This window comes from Papio anubis, chromosome 4 (genome assembly GCF_008728515.1).
Source record: "Papio anubis isolate 15944 chromosome 4, Panubis1.0, whole genome shotgun sequence".
NCBI lineage: Eukaryota > Metazoa > Chordata > Mammalia > Primates > Cercopithecidae > Papio > Papio anubis.
This window is the reverse complement of record NC_044979.1, coordinates 42,987,790-43,004,734: the sequence shown is the minus strand read 5'-3', so window position 1 is coordinate 43,004,734 and position 16,945 is coordinate 42,987,790.

Here is a 16,945-nt window from a genome sequence, read left to right as displayed (position 1 = left end):
TCTTGCAATACTATAAATACCTGAGTGACTAATTTATAAACAAAAGTGGTTAAATTGGCCCACAGTTCTGTAGACTTTACAGGAAGCATTGTACTGGCATCTGCTCTGCTTCTAGGGAGACCTCAGGAAGTTTACAATCACGGCAGAAGGTGAATTGGAGTCAGGGACATCACATGGCAAAAAGAGACAAGCGGGGTGTGGAGGGAGGTGCCACACACTTTTAAACAACCAGATCTCATGTGAATTTAGGGCAAGAGTTCACTTATCCCCAAAGGGCCATCAGTACACCGTTCATGAGGGATCTGCCCACATAATCCACACACCTCCCACTTTGGAGATTACAATTCAATATGAGAATTGAGTGGGAACAAATATACAAACTATGTCAATGTATTTGGCCTGAGTTTGTATTCCACATTAGCCTATCTGAAGTATATGAAGGCATTAGTGTTTGCATTTAGTACTATTTCATCTGCCCTATTCTTCTCACTCACAGTTGTCACATCCAGCCATTTCTCTCAGATGCCCAGGGCTGACATGGTATTTAAGAGTTTCTGTATTTCCCTACATTATTTCCCCATCTCAGGGCAAGTTTTGGAACCACATGTTTTAGACCTTTTCCATACCCACTAGCCTCATAAAGTTTGAAGTCCAGATTTTCCTATACATTGACTTTTCTGTCTTCTACTTGCCAAATTGATGAAGGATTACTAGGAAAATTAGTCCAGCTGGAAGTTTTAATACCTCATACTGAATTTACGTATTATACTTCCCAGAGGAATTTTTATTTTAACAATGGATTCTTGGAAATACACTTTCTAAATCCAAAGAAATATGAGTCATTTTATCCATTACCACCATCTATTTGAACACAGAGGAAATTTTTTAAATTTCCTAGTAAACTAAGGGTGAAAAAAGGCATTTTTGGCCTTTGTGATGTATATAGGTAGCTGTCCTTACGGCCAGGGTTGAGTCATCCTGAGATAAGGACTAAGTAGACTTTTCTGGGAGTTGGCATTTATTTTAGGAGGTAGAATGAACCTTATTTAATTGTAGACAACACTGAACCCTAGCAATGTGCGATAGTAGAAAGAACACGAGATTTGAAAAATAGCAGCAATAACAATAAACACCTTGCCCTATTAGTGTGCCTTGAACCTTATTTTTTTTAACTCTTCTCTCTCCCATTTCATTTATCAGTAAGATGTTAGAAAGGAATAATATTTGACCTATTTGGTAATAATATTACCTAAATACGATAATCAGGCACATCTTAGAAAAGTTGATGGGTATGGTTAAGTAGATGTTACCAAAAGGAAGAAATTTAAAGGATTAAAACACAGAGTATTAAAAAAAAAAAAAAGACAAGAAAATTAAACAGGGAAATGAAGAATAAATGTTTTTCAAATTTTTATTCCTAAAATAAAAGAGTAAGAAAATATCCACATTCGCATTCTAACTTTTCGTTACAGTGGTTCTTAATCAAAAGTGACCCTCAGCATTACTTGGGAATTTTTCCAAAATTTCACCCGGGCAAAGAACTGCCATAAGATACAACATGAATTTATAATCAAGAGTTGCTTTGCTAAGAATTTTGGACAAATCCTTTCTGTCTTTAGTTGCACTTTAGTTCCGTGCTGTATACACACAACCATGCCAATAGAACACTATTGGCAAAAAACATACAGCTAGTAAATTCTTAGCAAATTTTGAACCTGCTTCCCATGGGTTAAATATGGTACAAGTCACAGTATATATCAAAGGCCTAATGACTAACAGGCAATAAGTTATATACATAAGGGGTTGATGCTTTATTAAATAGAGAACCATAAATTAATTTTTTAAATTGATTTCATCTCTTTCATCCATCCAAACTAAATCTTTTGTTGAAATGGTATTTCTATTGTGAAGAACCTTACTCTCACGAATAATTCATTTGGGATATTAACTTTATGTGGGTACCATTTACTTAGCCACTCAATTGCAAAAACTGTCTCTTCACTATCCCATAATTATGCCTTTTCCTATTCAGCATATAGTTGATAGTTTACTTCCAGAATGTGAATTGTTCACCTTTTGTCTCCAGCAGCTCTAGCTGCTGAATTTTCCATTATAATCGAAACCTAAAGGACCAATTTTTAAAAAATTCTTAATATCCCAAGGCACCTTGCTTCTTTAGACATGAATATTAAATAGGGTGAAAGCTTAAAACCCTTGGTGGCAAGTCCCGTCAAGAGAAGCCACTTGAGGACATTCAAAATACAACTAGCCAACTCACATTCTATTGTGGGATTAATTAGCTGTGAGCTACAGAGTCAGTGTTGTAGTAAAGGTACTTTTCCATAGAGCTTTTGTCACATGCTTCTGCCAGGTCTATTTCTTTTTTCTCAGTTTTAAGCCATAGTTTGAGGAAAAACCAGCTGGACGTGGTGGAAGAAGCAGGAGACAGAGGAGGAGGGTTCTGGATGGTCCCACTCTCTTTACATTACATTTTGCCCAGACAGCAACTGACTAGCTACTTCCTCTGAGAAACTCTTTCTCTTTCACCAGATTGACACCATTAAGGGAAGCTATTCTTAACCCCCAGATCAAGTAAGCTGGCTAAAAATGAAAGAGAAATCTTTTAAGTTAGAAAATTTTATATCATTGTCAGTTTGGTAAGAGGAAAGAAAAAAAAACACACACACACACTCTCCATCTAGCAGAGGGAAAAAAACTCCTTTTCAAACTCTTATGATGTTTTTTTCAGTATGTTGCTCAGAATTGAAGAAAGGGCTTATTTCTTGACTATCACCATGATTTTCACTGAGATTTATATTCAATGACACCTGAAGATTACACATAAACCCTGACACTAGTGTAGGCTAGATCCTGCTGCCTGAACTGTAAAAAGGGATGACTGTAGATGCATCAGAGAGCTAATTAGAAAGTCTTTTTCTCGTTTGCCCAGACAGCTACTCTGGGTTTCAGTTAGTTTCTTTGAGTGCATGTCTTCTCTTTTTGTTCCCCACCTGTTTTAGTTTATGAAATGTTGAAAAAATTTTAATGCATTTTCTCCCAAATAAAATAATGTGATAAATGTGAAATTATTGAATAACTGTGTGTTTTTCTGAGTGACCAATTAGCATTATGATTTTTTAATTGGCACATTTCTATTTCTATCAGACCATGTCAATTAGGATGATGACAACACGTTTCAGAATTTCCAGTAATATTGTTAAATACTTAAAAATTTTCCTCCTTTGATTAAAGATTTGATTTTATATCTTTCGGAGTCCTAAAAGCTCCGTGTGTTCTGATTTTGTTTCTTACAGAGTAGATTATTTCCCAGGAGTTTAAAATTACTGTCTGACTACTAAATGATTAACTTGGTTGCATGTGGGTTTCTGTTGCACCCTACTTAAGCAGGCATTAGTCTCTAAAATCCATGTAGTCCAAAAAACCACAGACACAAGAATAGGCAATTCAAATATGGATTCCATTGACAAAGAATGGAGCCAAACTACATTGTCATTTAAATGAATATACTATGATAGCTAAGTTATGGTAATCATGTAACATAAAATGCTTGATTGAAATATAATCACAATGATTATAAAAAGTGACTTTCTGCTTATTGAAATAATAAGTGTGACTAAAACTAACGTGTTTAACTACTGGCATTGGAAGATATCTATTTTGTGAATATATCTACATTAACTTGTGTTCTCTGTTGTACATGAATTGCAATCGCCTTCAAAATGCTGTCTCTAGTGTTCTGAAGGCAGCTAAGACACTAATAATGATATGCCTAATTCATTTTTGTGAAAGAAAAATTCAGAGACAATATCAAGTAGAAAAAAATAGTTGGTTTGTAAAGACCTGAGAAGGTCCACTTTCCCAAATATAAAAACACAAGAGGCATTGAAAGGGGAGGGGAAGCAAGACTAGTAAGTTCAGATTATTCTCTTCATTGCACAAAAAGAAACATGTTTTATCCATTTTATCATGTGTACAAAAATAATGATAACAATATCATTATTTTAATTGGTATCAATATAATCATTTTGATACCAAAATGAAGAGACTGGATATGTCATGAAGAATATGATGAAGAATATTGTCACATCCTTTGACAATAACATTGCAAAAGTCAATGATAATGTTGTTTTTATCATGGTAGCAGTAACAGGAAATGCTCAAAGTTTCAGTTGGTCACTAGAAATAAAAACTGTTTCTCATAGTTTTTGTTCTAAAGACAAGGTCTCTGTTGTCGAGGCTAGAGTGCAGTGGTGTAACCATGCACTCATGAGGCTCACTGCATGAGACTCACTGCAGCCTCAGTCTTCTGGGCTCAAACTCCTCCCACCACAACCCCCCAGCTAGCAGGAACTACGGCTGTGTGTGTGTGCCACCATACCTGGTTAACTTTTAAAAAACATTTTTAGTAGATAAAGGGTCTTGCTGTTTTGCCCAGGCTGATCTCAAACTCCTGATCTTAAGCGATCCTCCTGCTTCCACCTCCTGAAGTGGTAGGATTATAACCATGAGCCACCATGCCCAGTCTCTCTTATAATTCTGTATGTACTTGAGATTCATAAATGGACACACGTAGTATGTATTCTTTTGTGTCTGACTTCCTTTACTCACACAATGAATGTAAAATTCATCCATGTTTTTGTGTGTTTTAGTACCTCGATTTTATCTATCTATCTATCTATCTAAATATTTATCTTGGATATCAACAGTTTTTTATATACCTAGAATTATTCTTTGGGGACTGAAACTAGACAAGACAAGCATGTTATTTTTGCTTATCTAAAAGTGCAAAATATGGTACAGTGGGACATATTGTGTGTGTCTATGTGCAATGCAGCAGGACCAAGGGTTAGTCTTTTTCCCCAAAATCCCTCATGCCGGCAGATTTCTGTCCTGAGGGCATGGATTTGATCATAGACATTTGAAGAAAGGTAGTATCTTTAATTTGATTTTTTATTTGATCAGTTTTATTTATGGGAGTTAAAAGTGATATTAATGAACACATCCAGACTTCCATTATTTTTGAAAAATGGAGCCACAAGAATCTAAGGTTTTTGAGTTAATAACATTGCAGAGGATTTGTAAAACTTCTAGGATGGTAACTTGCTGTTGTGTGTCAGGGATATTTTGCTGTGTGTTTAAACTTACCTACTAAGATCAGGAACCAAAAATCAGCAAAACTATGACTTTCAGGTTTTGCCTGTTAAACTCATGACTAATCCTTTCTCAGAGATTCCTATGTTTAACAATATTTCTGGCCTGTCAGAAAGTGACATTCTTGACTCTCTGTGAGTATAGATTTTTATCACAGAACAAGAACAAGCAATTTTTCTGGGAGGACATTATAGGTGTAATTTTAACATACAAAACATACTTTTTATTTCTTAATAAAGATACTGTCATACTTAATTAAACAAGATTTTTGCCATGGGAGGTTGTACATTTTTTTAACTTTTTTTTTTTTTTTTTTTTTTTTTTTTGCATGAAAGGATAGAGTCTCACAAAACCTATATAAATAATTGTGTAGTCAGGAAAAGTAAAAAAAAAAAAATAACGTAGTAACAACATTTGATATAAAATGTATTTATTGTTTTGAGTAGTCATGTGGACAGGATCAATGTATATATAATCTCAAGAAGAAACACACACAAAATAAATTAAAGTGCGCTAATAGTAAGTGTACACTTAATATGAATTTTTATATGAGTTTATCATGTTACTCCCAATCAAATCAAGATATAGACCCTTCTTGACACTTTCAAACTTTCTCTGATTGGTTTTCCTAGTTAATTCCTCCACTCAGAGGCAAGGAGTATTTTGACTTCTATTACCAAGGATTGGTTTTGTATGTTTTTGAGATACATATAAATGGACACACATAATATGTATTCTTTTGTGTCTGACTTCCTTTATTCAACAAAATAAATATAAGATTCACCTATGTTTTGTGTGTTTCACTAGTTCAATACTATCTATCTACTATCTATCTAAATGTGTCTTTTAGATATCAACAGTATTTTATATGTCTAGAATTATAGTTTTTTCTTATATTGCTAGATGATAGAATGGATGGATATTATCAGGTTTCCAAGGCAATTGTGCCATTTTATACTCTATCTGCAATGTATGAGATGTGCCATTGTTCTTTGTTTTTGCCAATAGCCTGCATTGCTAAGGCTTCTTAATGTAATTGTATGAGTGGAAGTGTTGCAGTATCTCATTGTGGTTTGGTTTACATTTCCTCTTGAGTAATGGTATTGAGGATATTTTCAAATGTTCACTGGCTATTTGTGTATACTTTTTAGTTGTTCAAATATTTTGGCCACTCTAAATTGTGTTTGTTCTCCTCTATAATTGAGCAATACGGCTTTTGTTTTGTTTAGTTTTTTGAGACATGGTCTCACTCTGTCGCCCTTGCTGGAGTACAGTGGCAGGATCACAGCTCATTGTGACCTCAAATTCCTGGACTCAGGTGATCCTCTTGATGCACCTGCCTAGATCTACCAAATCGCTAAGACTACAGGCACACACCACCACATCGGCTAATTTTTTTTTTTTTTTTTTTTTTTTAGAGATAGGGTCTCAGGATGTTGCCCCAGTTTGTTGTGAACTCCTGGCCTCAAGCGATCCACCTGCGTCAGCCTCCTAAAGTAAGTGTTCTTTATATATTCTGTATATAAGTTCTTTTTGTATATATGTAACACAAACACCTTTTCTACATGTCTTTCCATTTGGTAAATTTTAACAAGTACAAGTTTCTAATTTTATTAGAATATGATTCATTATTTTTCTTTTATAATAGTGTGTGTGTATCCTATCTAAAGAATATTTGTCTATAACAACGACAAGAAATATCATTCCATGTTTTGTTCTGAAAGTTTTTTTGTTGTTTTTTTTCACATTAGGTGTTTTGTATCATGTGAGGTAAAAGTTAATGTTCACTTATTCCATACTGATATTTAGCTATTTAAATACCATTTAAATATAATAATATAGTTCTTTCTCAGTTGAAGTTCAGTGACATCTTAAGTCAAATTATTAAATACGTGTAGGTCCATCTTAGATTCTTTGTCATTCCTTTAGTTTATTTATTTATCTTTTTGACTATGCCGTACTATCTTTTTTTAATACATTTTAAAATTATGATGGAAGTCCCTCAAATCTGTTCAATCTTTTCCCAGAAAATATTCTTGCACCATTAGATTGCCAAATACATTTAAAAATTATCTTATCAATTTTAGTAAAATAACCTCCTGTGGCTTTGGTTGAAATTCTATTAAATCTTTATATTATCAAGGGTAAAATTAACATCCTAACAAATTTGAGTCTTCCAATACATAAATATTGAATATCCCTCTGTTTATGTAGTTATTCTTTAATTTCCCTCTATAAAGTTTTAAAATTTTCAGGTTAAAGGTTTGTGCTTCCTTAATTAGATTTGTACCTAGGTTTCTGACACCTATGATGCTATTATAAGTTATATTACTTTCTAAAATTTAGTTTTAATTTCATTATTGCTAGTGTTTAGACATATAATTGATTTTTATTGAACTTTATCCTGTTATATTTCTAATTTCACTTAAGAACTCTAATAATGTATTTGCACATTCCTTTGGATTTTCTACATACACATTCATTTTCTGCAAAGAAAGGCAGTTTTGTTTTTTCTTTCCAACTTTTATACCTTTTTCTTTTTGCATAGCTAAAACTCCTGTATCAGTACCATGTTGATTAGACATGATAGGAGAGTAATTGTATTTGTCCTTTCCCTGTACTTGATGGGAAAGCATTTAACTTCTCACATTAAACTACAACGTTAACTGTAATGTAATGTGAGCTTTTTGTTTGTTTGTTTTTAGATACTTTAAAAAATCAGATTATGAGGTTCTCTGTCTCTTTTTCTTTAAGCTAGTAAAGCAAAGCAGTGGGACTGGAGAGTGAACAAAGAAATCTATGACTGATTGTGATTAATTAGTTGTAAATACTGCTGCAGTTGGACCAGCAGAAGTTCTCTTTCAATTTAGTTTGCTTAGAGTTTTTATTATGAAGGATGTTGAATTTTATCAAATGCTTTAACTGCTGCTATGGTTTCAATGTGTCCCCCAGAGAGCATGTTAGAAACTTAATTGCCACTGTAACAGTATTAAGAGGTTTTTTTTTTTTTTTTTCTTTTTTCTATTTCAGTGACTGTTTCTCTTATTTTCTTCCTCCTACTAATTTGTTCTTTGACTTTTTGAGCTGGGATCATTGATTTCAAAGTTTTATCCTTTCCAATATATTGGAAATATATATCCAAAAATTACAATATTCCTTCTTAGTACTGTTTTAGCTTCATATCACAAAATTTTAATATGTAGTGTTTTTGATTTACATTCATATCAAAATATATTCTAGTATCCTTTGTATTTTTGTTTTGACTAAGTCAATATTTAGAAGTTTGCAGCTTTATTTCCAAATATGTAGGATATCTTATTGCCATTGATTTCAAACTTTATTCCAATCTTGTCAGAGAACGTGTGTGTCTGAGAAATGCATAGCTGTTGCTCTCTGTAGGTGAGAGGCACAGATGAGAAACAGAACAGTTGAAATGAGCCCTCTGATTTCAATAGAGGGACAAAAGTGAAAAAGGCTTAGTAATAGCACTTGTTTTTTCTAACTTCTTTTGTTTCTAATGTCAGTTCTTTGAAATGTATTGACATTGTTTCATGGCACAACATACAGTATAACTTGTGAATATTCTGCATATACTTGTAAACAATATTTATTTTCTTTTTTTCTTTTTTTTTTTTTTTTTTTTTGAGATGGAGTCTTGCTCTGTTGCCCAGGCTGGAGTGCAGTGGCCGGATCTCAGCTCACTGCAAGCTCCGCCTCCCAGGTTCACGCCATTCTCCTGCCTCAGCCTCCCCGCCAACTCACCCAGCTAGTTTTTTGCATTTTTTTAGTAGAGACGGGGTTTCACTGTGTTAGCCAGGTGGTCTCGATCTCCTGACCTTGTGATCCACCCGTCTCGGCCTCCCAAAGTGCTGGGACTACAGGCTTGAGCCACCGCGCCCGGCGAACAATATTTATTTTCAAGTAGTGCTCTCTAAATATCATTTGATCCAGTTTCTCAATATATGTATTCAAATTTTCTTTCTTCTTCATGACTTTTCTCTGATTTTTAAATAAATTACTAAAAATAGAGTAAGTTCTCCAACCATGATTTTGGATTTATCCATTTCCCCTTTTCTATCTGACAATTTTTGCTTTTGCCTTACTTTTTGTTTACTTTTCCCCATCCTTTTTGTTCCTGCTTTCTTTTGTATTAATTGAGTATATTTTAATATTTCATTTATCCCCTATTTTGAGATTTTAGTACTAAGTCTTGGTTTTATTGTTTTTAGTTTCTGGGGATAATAACATGCATTCTTAATTTATTGGAATCAAACCTGAATTAGTTTTATATTGATTCACATATAATGTAAGACATTTACAATACCCCCATCATTTGTGCTATCATTATCATGAATTTACTTCTCTAATGTTATAAACCCCATCAAACATTGCTAGTATTTTGCTTTAAAGAATCCATATCCTTTTAAAGAAATGAAGAAAAAATATTTTATATATATTCACATATTTCTGGCATCTTATTCCTTTCTTATTCCAAATTAAATAAATGATAGAAATTACCATCCTGTATCTCTCAAGTCTTTGAGAGCAGTACTGATAGCTTTGATTTACCACAGATGGTACGTTTATGGTTTACTAGTTTGGCAGGGTTGAGAAGCTTGAGCCACTTCCTCTTCCTATGATGATGGTTTTGACTTCAGGGTTCAGGGAGTCAGTGTGGGGTTTTTAGCAATTTCTAATTGTACCTACTCACTGAGACCACTGTGAGATAAACTCAGGGCAAAATTCCTGTTTTCATCAGATTTCATAAGCCCTTATTCTGATCAGTGATACTCTATGTCTCCAGGGATTATTGCTAGTTTAAAGCCAATGTCCCATAATCCTGAAAGGTCTGCGTTTTTCTTTCCCAGTGCTCAATCACTCTAGTAAATAGCTGCAAGTGGAGGAAGATTTATAGTACACGTTTATCTTATAAAATATCATTGCAGGATTTCCCCCCAAGGATATCCCCTTTTCTAGTAATTGCATGAGAAATGCAACTCTCTTGTGGAACATAGGTCAAGCTTCTTTTTTCACCAGACCTAAAGTTGTATTCATTAAAGAGACCAAGTGGTGCCTTAGTGTACTTTTCATCTATTTCAATCTTAGAGACCCATGATCCATTAGCCACTAGCAAAGATCCCCATGGATGAAACAATTCTCTCTCCTGTTCTAACATCGTGTCTATTATGGTAACCCTAGCTTCATTATCTCTGGCAGTAAAATGCTGCCATGCAGATTTCATTATTGCCATTAAAATGAGAGGAGTGAGCATAGTTAGAGGGTAGGTGAGTGGATTGCTCATGATAAATCTATTCAAACATCCCTACTTCTTTATGTATTTGATTTCCGTCTTGTGTATAATATCAAGAAGTGTTCAGCAGGTCACTTCATTCAGTGTAGACAACAGTTGAACTCTGCTTTTAGTTAACCAACTAAGGAACCACTCACAAGTGCTCAAGCTATCATATCAAATAAAAAATCTTTGGTAAATGTTCCATATTGATAAATTTTGCCTTATCTAAATATTTTTCTCTCCATGGTCTACCACTGAAGACTTTTCAGACATATTCCCCAGCTTTTTGCTCATACATGTTAGTGCAGGTTTCAATTATTTTGACACGTAAGTCTTCTTTTCATGGTTTTACCTGGTAATTGCCCTCTTGGGCACATGGAGACCTGGCGCCGAATAGAACTTTGGAGGTCATGGGCTGTAATAGTGGTGGAGCATAAAGACAACCAGAAAAAAAACTCAGAAATCCATATAGGATCTCTAAACAAAGTAAATCAGCCTCTTCAGAAGAAATGGAGAAGCTGCTTCTGCTCAGTGCAGTTTGAATTTGGGATACTCAGAGTCATTGCAATCTTTCTAAATGGCATTAATCTAATTCTCTGAACCCTACTTGTTTTTCCAAACTGAAGCCCTAAACTTTGCACAAAATCTTCAAACAATTAGATAAGATAAATAAATTCTAATGTTTGATGGCAGAGTAGGGTGATGATACTTAGCAAAAATATTATGTATATTTCAAAGTAACTAGAAGAGAGACTTAAAATGATATAGACACATAAAAGTAATAAACACTTAAGGTGACAGATACCACGAATACCCTGACTTGATCATGACACAATGTATGTATGTAAGCAACATTCACATATAGCCTATACATATGTAAAATACTGGAACATTTTCATTAATGCAAAGTATTTAAACCCATCAAGGCTAAAAGTTTTTCTTGCTTTAGCAATTGTTTTAAATAAAAATCAAGATGTAAAAATATGAATAAAACAAATCCTAGTTTTTCTGAAAATTAATTCTCTGTAAAATTGCTTTAAAAACACATGTGAGCATCTAATAAATTATTTGATTTAATTAAATAAAACACCTTCGATAAGCTGTATTGAATCTACATTATAGGTTGCAGAGTCAGACTCTGCATCTAAATGTGAGGTGAAAGAGATGAAAGATTTTTTTCTCTGATGCTACCTTGAGTCGAGAATGTAGAGACCTGAGCCTGTCATATTCTTCCTTTAGCTCTCAAGTACAGCTAAACACAGTCAGGCTATCCAAAACTTTTGTATTCTTCATGCTCATCATTCTGTGATGCACCAGATGCCATATGATCTGCCAAAGCCTGGCCTTTAACAGACACTTTATTCCAGCCAGGAATAAACTTAAAAGGAACAGTCCTTTTAAGGAAATGCTTTTCTACTGGCTGCCAGACTAGTGGTATTTTTTCCTCTCCTTGTGTATTAGTCTGTTCTCATGCTGCTATGAAGAAAGACCTAAGACCAGGTAATTTATAAAGAAAAGAGCATGGCTAGGGAGGCCTCAGGAAACTGAGAATCATAATGGAAGGCACCTCTTCACAGGGAGGCAGCAGAGACAATGAGTGCCAAGCAAAGGGGAAAGCCCCTCGTGAGAACTCACTCACTATCATGAGAACAGCATGTGGGAAACCGTTCCCATGATTCAATTATCTCCACCTGGTCCTGCGTTGACAGGTGGGGATTACTACAATTCAAGGTGAGATTTTGCGGGTGGGGGTCGGGGGGACACGGAGCCAAACCATATCACCTTTAAACCAGATCCTCATGCCTTCAAAATCAGGTCAGGTCAGATGACCCATTCCAGATTCTATGGATTCTCATTTCTTAAGTGTCTTGTCTCTGACATAACAAATCAGCTACAGTCCAGTTGCAAAACTCAGAAAAAAGCACAGCTATTTTTTTTTTTAAACTCATAGGGATTTGTGAGAAATTAGGACTTTAAAAATTTGATGAAAGTATTAGAAGAAAAGCCTCTAGGCAAGATCTCTAGGAATTGTTGCTTGAAAAACACCACAGCATGGACCAAACCAAGAAATGTTTACCTGTGGCACAATCTGGAAGTTGAAGGATCAGGAATGTACTCCACCAGCTATTAGCTTCAAGACCTTACTGCACTGATTGCAATCCATGAGACAGAAAGCTTTCCCCAGTCTGTTTTCACTGGGAAGATGATGCAATCAATGAATTAATCAGGAAGTCCCTACTGGAATTTTAGACTCCAGAACTATATAACATCTGTTGCATTTATACAAGAAAAATAAAAGGCTGTGTTTCTGCTTCAGTCTTTCTCCCACTTAGTTTAAAATCCATGTCAGTTTGAGAGCACATAATTAGAAAAATCAGTCACATCCAGAAACCAATCTGCATGGGATTATGGAAAATGTCACATTTATTATTACAGTCTTCACTGAATAGGATGCACTAGATGCCGAGCAAGCCAGTGTAGCATAATTCCACAAGTACCTTTCTGTCTTCCTCAGTATTTGACACTGAGGATCACACCCTTGTGTGAAGCACCATCCTCTCTTGAGTTCTGTGATGCTATACTTTTAAATTTCCTCTCACCTCCAGAATACATCCTTTTAATTTTTTATTGCTCTCTTTCTTTCCTTTATTTATAATTAAATGTTGGAAGATTCACAGCCCTCCATCTCAGACCACAATTTTGTCTCCTCCTCCAGATAATATCATTTGGTTATCACAATTCCGTATGTCTAGCTCCGTGTATTATTGGCGCTATAGTTTAGCATATCTAATTTTCTACCAAATATCTCCAATTGTATGTCTCTTTAAGATCTCCAAATTAAGCCGGTCGCGGTGACTCACGCCTGTAATCCCAGCGCTTTGGGAGGCCGAGGCGGGCGGATCACGAGATCAGAAGATCAAGACCATCCCGGCTAACGCGATGAAACCCCGTCTCTACGGAAAATACAAAAAATTAGCCGGGCATGGTGGCGGGCTCCTGTAGTTCCAGCTACTCGTAGTCCCAGCTACTCGGGAGGCTGACGGAGGAGAATGGCGTGAACCCAGGAGGCGGACCTTGCAGTGAGCTGAGATTGCGCCAGTGCACTCCAGCCTGGGCAACAGAGCCAGACTCCGGCTTAAAAAAAAAAAAAAAAAAAATCTCTAAATTAACTATGCAAAACTGAATTTTTGAATCTTCAATTATTGCCTCCGTATTATTTAAAACTACCCTACTTCTTGACCCTTCTTTCAGTTTCAAACAGATCGAGGTCTTTCCCATCCCAGGGCCTTTTCACATGATCTTCCCGACTTCTGCATGGCTGGTTCATTTCATCCTGTTGGTCTCATTTAAAATTTTCTTTTATCTTTAAGGTCAAGAAAGATTCTGGCCACTTTAACTAAATCAGTAAATCTATTATTCTTTTATACTCTATCTCAGACGTTTTTGACTGCCTTCATTTTTTAATTTTTTTTTAAACAAACGTATTTATTATAAACCTTCCCCTACAAGCGAAAACTTGATCCTCTACTGTAGTAGTAACTTATGGTACTGTAGGAACCTGACCTGCTGCTGCAAGGGATTGGTAAGTAACTTGACCTATTGTGTTCAATGCTGAAAACTTAGTACCAAGTATAGGATGCTGTTGTATGTTTAATATTTGTTGAATAAATAGAAAACAATAAGGATAGATAAGTGAAAAGTTCCATAGACACTATATCTTCTTCAAAGTAACATATTATAAAATAGAAATGCAAATTCTTCTTGCTTTAAAAATATTCATATCATTTTCAAGTGGGTGTTTATTTTTTCCTTTTTTCTTTTTATCAAGTGGATCTTTCTAATTACCGTTCTTCTTTTCCTATTTTATTCATCCCACATGTCAGGAGAACCTATACATTCCTCTTCCCACCTGGGGCTAAGGGTTTTATTTTATTTTCAGAATTATACTTTTTTACAGTAGGAGGTTTCTTACTAGGTGTCTTTTTGTATATCAATATAAGTTCATGTTAAAATTTTTAACTGAAAACAGAATTCCAAAAACTATGCAGGGTATGAGTTTTCACTCCACATGCAAGGATCAAGTTAATCCATCACAGTTTCACAGGTGCTGGCAGAAGAACGACACACCTGAGTCAGAGATAAAGGGCCGTTTATTACAGTAATAGCAGTATCTAGAGTATCATCAGTTTCTTATTCTGGTTTTTGAAGCCCAAGTTCCCACAGGACAGTGAAATGCGTCCGGATGAAGCCTGCACATGCAGTAGATTGTGTAACAGGAAAGGGACCCGAAGTTCAGGGAGCCTTCATCTAAAATGGCAGTAAACAAACTTGGCTGGCATTTTTCCTGGAGGGAAACACATTCTGTATTATATTGGACAGTAAACAAACCTGCTATTTTCTCCAGAGGGAAACATTCTCCCAATTTTTCAACACCGCTCTACAAACAAACATCCTTCATAAGATGATTGGTGCTTCAGCTTGCAGGGCGTGTAGAATGTGAGAGACCTATGGAGAACTGTGAAACTTTCAGTAATGTAATTATTGTAAGCAAGTCTCTCATTAAACTGAAAATGTAAGCTACTCATTCATTCATCAGTAAATACTTACTGAAGATCTGTTGTATTCCAGGATATAACCCTAAAGAGACACAACCCTTGACTTCATAGAGCTTATATTCTTCTATACAGATATAAATAAATAAATAACAAATATATTAAAAATACATTATGCTATGATAAGATATATGGCATGACATGAAATGATGTGTTGTAACAACATAGTATCACATCATGTAGTATGTTAAGTAAATATGCTTATAAGTCCATTTTGTTTCTAAGAGGGTCAGAGATAGTATGTTTTAAATAGAAGAAGTTCTTTTCACAGCAAAGAAAATTCTAAAAGGATATTTCTGTTACTAATTATAAATGGGCTACTCTTTTTTTTTTTTTTGTGATGGACTTTCACTCTTGTTGCCCAGACTGGAGTGCAATGGCACTATCTCGGCTCACCACGACCTTCACCTCCTGGGTTCAAGTGATGCTCCTGCCTCAGCCTCCCTAGTAGCTGGGATTACAGGCATGCGCCACCACATTATACTTTTAGCAGAGACGGGGTTTCTCCATGTTTCTCAGGCTGGTCTCGTCTCCCAGCCTCAGGTGATCCACCGGCCTCCACCTCCCAAAGTGCTGGGATTACAGGTGTGAGCCACCGCGCCCTGCCGTGGGCTACTCTTTTTAAAAGGACTGAAAATTTTAAGTATTATTTATATTTAATTAAACAATTTAGTAGTAAACTTAAAACATGTTAGTGTGTTGTAAAATCAAACAACTATGTGAAAATAAATATAAAAGTTTTTAAAACAAATGAATAATTGACCTACATTCCCTAGAACTTTTAACTAATGCCCAGACAGTATCTCATGCCAGGCAGTGCATCTTCCTTTGAGAGGTTCGGTTGGTCATACCACCCACACGTTTTTGATCATTACCTACATATGCAGTGGTCATGTCAGTAGCTAATTGCCCACGTTAACTTTCTTCATTTTTCTTGTTAAAAAGAGATTTTTTAAAATGAGCTCAATATATCAGCCTTTTTAGCAGAATTATTAATAGCACGTATACCCTCATTCATTATTTGGTGTTTCTTTTTTTCTGAGCTCTTCCTTCCCTGATAAATCTGTAAAGCATCTCAAAGACTGTTAAAAATCATTTTGCTCTCACTTTACTTTGCTAACCCTTTTACCTGCAAGTACAAAAAATACATACCATATAGTCTATTCTTTCTTTATTCTGACCTTAAGTTGACTAAATTTGCCAAATTTATTCACTTGAATTTTAAAGCTTAAAATACTATTTTTAGCATAAGCAGAATAGAATAAGGCTTTTTTTTTTTTTCTTTTTTTTGAGACAGGACCTCACTTTGTTACCCAAGCTAGAGTGCAGTGGCACAATCATGGCTCACTGCAGCCTTGAACTCCCAGGTCAAATCTATCCTCCCACCTCAGCCTCCCAAATAGCTAGGAATACAGGCATGCACTATCATTTCTGGCTGGATAAGACTTTTTAAACGTGTAAATATGAAAAAGTGAAACAAAATATACAAAGCATAAGAATCAACAGCACAACAAAAACACACTATCAAAATATCTCATATACTCCATAAATATATACACCTACTATGTATTCATGAAAATTAAAAATTAAAATAATGCAGTAGTTTAAGTGGAAATCTAACTGTAATTTCCTAGAAGCCAAGGTCAAAAAGAGAACATAATGCTAAACAACAACAACAACAACAACAACAACAAACACTTTTATTATATTCCCCAAGCAAGCATTTTCTCCCTGGTGCTAAAGTTTAAAAGAAATTTCCTGTTTAAGTTATCATATAGAAACACTGAATAAAACAAAGTGATTTTTTACCACATTACTTAACCTTCCTGACTCATGTTCTTCATTTGCAAAATAGCTTAAGCATTGT